The following is a 6,374-nucleotide window of genomic DNA, read 5'->3' as shown; positions in this document are numbered from 1 at the left end:
CTTCAGTTGCCAATAGAGAGCTGTTGTGATCTTGATTTTCTATGGATGTTTGCTCATGGAGATTTGATGCTTTTATGCATATTTGATGATTTGATTATGGATTATCTTTTGTGATTTTGAGATTTATGATTCCATAAGCATTAGGGTAGGATATCTACATGTAGTGATGGGAAGTGGCTTGCAATGGGGGCCGGGGCCCTAAGAGGCTACCAGGGTAACTCGTAAGTTGAATTAATAAGTGATAACATTCACACCTAATACTAACTAAATGAACCTAAAAAGATAAGAGTTTTGTTCTCGCCCATGCCTTGAGTGCTTTTATAGGCTAGGATGGGAGTAGAGAGAACGCATGGTTGCAACCTTGCATTCTGTAGTATGCCTCGTCAATATGAGAGGATACTAGTGGCCGCATGAAATCAGTATGGACCCGTGGAGTTTAGCTAACTGCCAGGGTATCTTGTACGTGATAATTGCGATGACACTTTTCTACCTACATAGTAGGTTCCTACATGTCATTGTGTGCCTCTGGGGATTAGATGTCAGATTTTGTGTCTAGAGCCTTTGAGTTAGTATACTTTTAGGATTCCTAGACTTATAGAGATTTGTGCTATGTGTTATGGATAGCCTGTTTGGGACTTGAGATTATCTCCTCAGCATGGTGGGAGTGGACCACTTAGGTACCACACGGTCAGGTGGTAGTGTATTTTCCACTCTTATCATTTGAGATTCATTGAGACATCGTGGCTGATGCGTCCTTCATGATGGTGGATATGTATCCTTTCGTTGATGATTAGCATATGTTAGATGATGTTATCTTTTGTTAGATTACTTTCTGCATATGATGTTGTATATGTTAGGAGTGACATTCCTACTATGTTTATACCGATGATCTCTTTGGTGATTTGGGATGTTACGCACTGAGGGTGGGTAGGATCCACGATGGTCTAATGATGCTATTAACGGTTGGGAGGAACCGTGCACTTAGTCATGTATATCATGTGATTATTGTTACTTTGTTGTATCATGGATTAGAATAGGATGATGTACCTTATTTTATGTATGGATTTTCTTTTGATCTTTTCATACCCTGTGACATGTACAGTGGATGATTGAGTATTTGAAATGTAATGTATAAACATTGGACTCATCATTATTATTTCATGTGGATGTTGTATTAGATGGATTTATGTATGTAATTCAATGTTAAGGGATCTTTAAAGAATGTAATCTGTTATGTATGTTATGTTTACTTTCAGATGGACATTGCTATTGCTTCCGTTATTGTGCATAAGTTATATGTGGTATTTACTTTCATGAAAAAAAAAAATGCTACTAAACTTAGTGAAATTCTAGGTTATTTCTTTGGATCCCTTGGTGGGGTATTACATTTGGTATCAGAGCCCGAGTTTCTACATTGGGAGCTCTGGGTATTTTGGAACAACTAGAAATTTGAACTAAAGTGTATCTCATCAACTTGAAACTAGGTGAACTGAAACAGAACTTGAACTGTTACTTCTATATTTTCATAATTCAACACTTAGTTTTCAAAACTAGAAATTTTACTTAAACCTAAACATAGAACTAAACTTAGTATATTGCAACATGTGATTGTAATAGTACTTTGTTCTATTGTAGGATGGTATTTGGGACTAGGTCTTATGTTAGAGGCCATGGTAGAGGCTAAGGTAGAGTCCGTGGTCGTGGCAGAGCTATCAGTGTCCATGAGTCTACCCATGAGGGATCGGCTCATGTAGAGAGCAGGGAAGAGCACTCTAGTAGGCAGCAGGAAGAGAGCTATAGAGAGGACCAAGCTGAGTCTAAAGAGGTTGGTTTGAGACAGATGATGCAGACTATTTTAGAACGTCTACCTCCTATTCAAGAACAACCTAAAGTGCAAGGTCCATTGTTTCCACTCAGATGAAGGATCTTTCAAGATGCAAGGTTAAGCCTTTCAATGGGCAAGGTTCTGGTTATGTGGCACAGCAGTGGCTTATTTCCCTCAACAAGATTTTTTCCATGCAAGATTTTGATAGCAATGTTAAGGCAAGATTTGTGATCACTAATTTAGAGAATTTTGGGGCCACTTGGTGGACAATTGAGGAGAAGACGCTGGGAATCGATATGAGCAGTGTCATGTGGGAACTATTCTTAGAGAGTTTCCGTGAATGATTCCTACTAGAGGAATGGAAGCAGCAAAGGGCTGATGAATTTCATAATCTCAAATAGTATAATTTATCAGTGACCAAGTATGAGCGTAAGTTTTATAAGCTCATGTCTTTTTCATGTTTCAGTGAAAATTCAGCTCAGTTGACACAACATTTTATTAGAGGTTTGAATAACCAGCAGCATTAGGATCTAAAGACAACTACAATTTAGGTGGTAACAAGAAGTTTTCTTTCTCTAAGGGGAAATAGTATCAATAGTAGTCTCAGTAGACACAGCAATAGAAGGGATCAAATTCTCAAGCTCAAGGTGGTGGCAAAGGTTCTAACACCAAGAACAACCGCAATGCTCAACATAATAAACAGAATCAATCCAATCAGCCAGCTCAGAGTAGCTAGTCTTTTGTTAGCAGTAACAATCGTTAGCAATCAAATGTACCACCTATGGGTAGAGGATCTGGCAGAAATACAGAGCATTTTTCATGTGGATAGATTGGACATTATGCAGCTCAGTGTCCACAGCAAGCACCTCAGTTTTTAGGACCTAGGCCTACAGTTTCAGAGCCTACAGTTGGTGATGCAGGTAGAGCTCATAGAGTTTTTACAGCAGTTGATCAGCATCAGGCAGATCATCAGGGAATAGTGGTTGAGACCACAAGTGCTATTAGAGGTATATCTCTTTCAGTATTGTTTGATTTCGGAGCTATAGATTCATTTATTTCATCATCTATAGTTTCTAAGTGTAAGCTGGATGCGAAAAAGCAAGATCATGGTTGGCAAGTGGAACTAGCCTCAAGTTTTAAGGTCTCCACAGATTTTGTAGTTCATAAATGTGGGCTTAGCTTAGGAAGCTTTCATACTGCAATGGATCTTCGAGTCATAGCCCTTGGTTCCTATGATCTGGTTTTAGGCATAGATTGGCTTGGATCTCATAGAGCCAGTATAGATTGCAGGAAGAAGATTATTATGTGCCAAGATGACCAAGGGAATGATGTGCAGATAGTTGGGATACCAAGGCCTATATCTCTGTGGATGATTTTTGCTATACAATTGAAGCGAAATTTTTGTAAGGGATGTCAGATATTTTTTGTTATGGTAAATGATCTTGATGAGGAAGATCCCATGAGGGAGACTTTAGATCACCCAATTTTGCAGGAGTACGCAGATGTTTTTCCAAGTGAGATTCCAGGCATGCCTCCGAAGAGGGACATTGACTTTAGTATTGATCTGATTCTTAGAGCGGAGCCTATCTCTAAAGCTCCTTATCGTATGACTATTTAGGAATTGGGTGAGCTATGTCTTCAGCTAGAGGAAATTCTAGCCAAAGGGGGCATTTGACCTAGTGTATCACCATGGGGAGCTCCAGTGCTCTTTGTGAAGAAGAAAGATGGTTCTTTGCACCTTTGTATTGACTACAGACAGTTGAATAAGGTGACTATTAAGAATAGGTATCCTTTGCCTAGGATTGATGACTTATTTGATCAGATCAAGGGAGCTATAGTATTCTCCAAGATTGACCTTAAGTTAGGATACGACCAGCTTCGCATCAAGGAAGCCGATATTCACAAGACCGCTTTTCGAACTCACTATGGGCATTATGAGTTCACAATGGTACCTTTTGGGTTGACTAATGCTCCATCCGTGTTTATGAGTTTGATGAATGGTGTGTTCCGATCTTATCTGGATAGATTTGTACTCGTGTTTCTTGATGACATATTGACATATTCTAGGACTCAGAAGGAGCATGAGGAACACCTGCGATTGGTATTGCAGTGTTTGAGGGACAATCAGCTTTATGCTAATGCAGCTAAGTGTGAATTCTTCAAATTGGAGATTTAGTATTTAGGGCATGTGATTTCAGGTGATGGTATTTCAGTGGATCCTGCAAAGATTCAAGCGATAATAGATTGTTCGACATTGACTAATGTGTTAGAGATTCGTAGTTTCATGGGTTTAGCTAGTTATTATCGTAGATTTGTTCAAAAATTCTCTAGGATAGCACATCCTATTACTTCTCTTCAGAGGAAAGGAAAGAAGTTCGTGTGGATGGAGAAATGTGAGGAAGCTTTTTAGAAGCTCAAGGAGCTTTTGACCAGTGCACTGATTTTAGCTATACCGAATCCAAAAGGTGATTTCATGGTATGTACAGATGCTTCTCTTGAAGGGATTGGGGCAGTGTTGATGCAGAATGGACGAGTGATTGCGTACGAATCATGCAAGCTCAAGGATCACAAGTTAAATTATCTTACACATGATCTTGAGTTAGTAGCAGTAGTTCATGCTTTGACAAGGTGGAGACATTTCTTGTTGGGGTACAGATTTGAGCTACACAATGATCATCTTAGTCTTCAGTACATTTTTACTTAGCCTAATTTGAATGCTTGCCAAAGGTGATGGATGGAGTTTTTATGCGAGTATGATTTTGAGGTTATGTACATTCAGGGTAACAAGAATGTGGTGGCGGATGCTTTGAGTGGTAGGAGACATGTGGTATCATCGATGGCTCTTAGTGTGGATTTGAGGAGTCAGATTCTTTAGGCACTTCCTATGGATTCCTGGTATCAGGAAGTGTGCAGAGAGATTGATTCAGGAAAACCTTTGGAAGGTAAGTTTGCAGATTACGTTCAAGAATCACATGGTCTTTTGAGACATTTGGGGAGGATTTATGTGCCATTTTTGGATGAGCTTTGCACCTTGATTCTAGCAGAAGCCCATTGTACACCTTACTCAGCACATCTAGGTGTCAAGAATATGCATGCTGATTTGAGAAGTTTGTTCTTTTGGTCTGGGATGAAGCAAGATATTGCTGATTTTGTGGCTAGGTGCCTTGAGTGTCAGAGAGTTAAGGCAGAACATCAGCACCCAGCTAGACTTTTGCAGCCAAATCTCATTCCTTCTTGGAAGTGGGATATCATCTCCATGGATTTTATAGTAGGATTACCTATGATAGTTCGGTGTCATGATGCTATCATGGTTACTGTTGATCGGTTGACTAAGGTGGCGCATTTCTCATCGATCAGGTCTTCCTACACAATAGTTTCTGTAGCTAATGTCTTCATGCGTGACATTGTGAGATTACATGGTATTCCTAGAAAGATCATTTCTGACAGGGATCTTGTATTCACATCTGCATTCTAGACATCGTTGCAGCATGAGCTTGGAGCATAGTTAAACTTCAGTTTGCCATATCATCCAGAGACTGATGGTCAGACAGAGAGGGTGAATCAGGTTTTGGAGGATATGTTATGGATATATGTGATGGATAGGCAGACAGATTGGGAGGACTATCTCTACCTAGTGGAGTTTTCTTACAACAACCGGTATCACAGTTCTATTGGCATGAAACCATTTTAGGCATTATACGGATGTCCTTGTCGTACACCATTGAGTTGGGATAGTCTTGAGGATCGCATCCTGTTGGGTCCTGAGATGCTTCATGATATGGAGCAACAGGTAGTGCATATCCATGAGCACCTGACTACGACATAGGATAGGCAGAAGAAGTATGCTGATGCTCCTAAGATTGATAAGAAGTTTTCTGTGGGTGATAAGGTTTTCTTGAGAGTGCGACCGCGAAAGAGTCCGATCCGATATGGAAAGGGTTCTAAGTTAGGACCTCGCTTTGTGGATCTATTCGAGATTTTGGAGAGAATTGGCCCGGTTGCTTACCACCTTGCTCTACCACCCAACCTAGCTCGCATTCATGATGTTTTCCATATTTTAGTGCTTCGGCAGTATATTCCTAATATTGTACATGTTCTTGATTGGAATGCATTGCAGGTAGAGGATGGGCAGCTGGCTTTGGAGCCGGTTCATATTCTGGAGCAGCGGAAGGTGATCCTCAGAGGTCAAACCATCGAGCAGGTAAGGGTCCAATGGGACCCTACTGATGATTCTTCAGCTATTTGGGAGGATGTAGCTAGATTGAGAGAGTTATATCCCTACTTAGTTGTAGGCTTCCAGGAGTAAGCCTAACGCAAGGGGGGTGGATGTAGTGCCTACCCACATTCTCATCTTTTTGGACATATTGTTGCTATTATGATTGTAGACACCTAAATTTGATTACACCGCTTTAGTAATCCTATTTAGTTATCTCTAAAGGCATCATTAATTAAATTCTTATTTAATTAATCTTTTGCCATTCCTAGCTGATTAATTTAATTAATCATCTATAGTCCTAATTGATAAATCAAATAAACCTATCATTTATCA

This window comes from Cupressus sempervirens, chromosome 4 (genome assembly GCF_028749045.1).
Source record: "Cupressus sempervirens isolate cs-2001-9-10 chromosome 4, ASM2874904v1, whole genome shotgun sequence".
NCBI classification, from domain to species: domain Eukaryota; kingdom Viridiplantae; phylum Streptophyta; class Pinopsida; order Cupressales; family Cupressaceae; genus Cupressus; species Cupressus sempervirens.
This window is presented reverse-complemented; position numbering follows the sequence as displayed.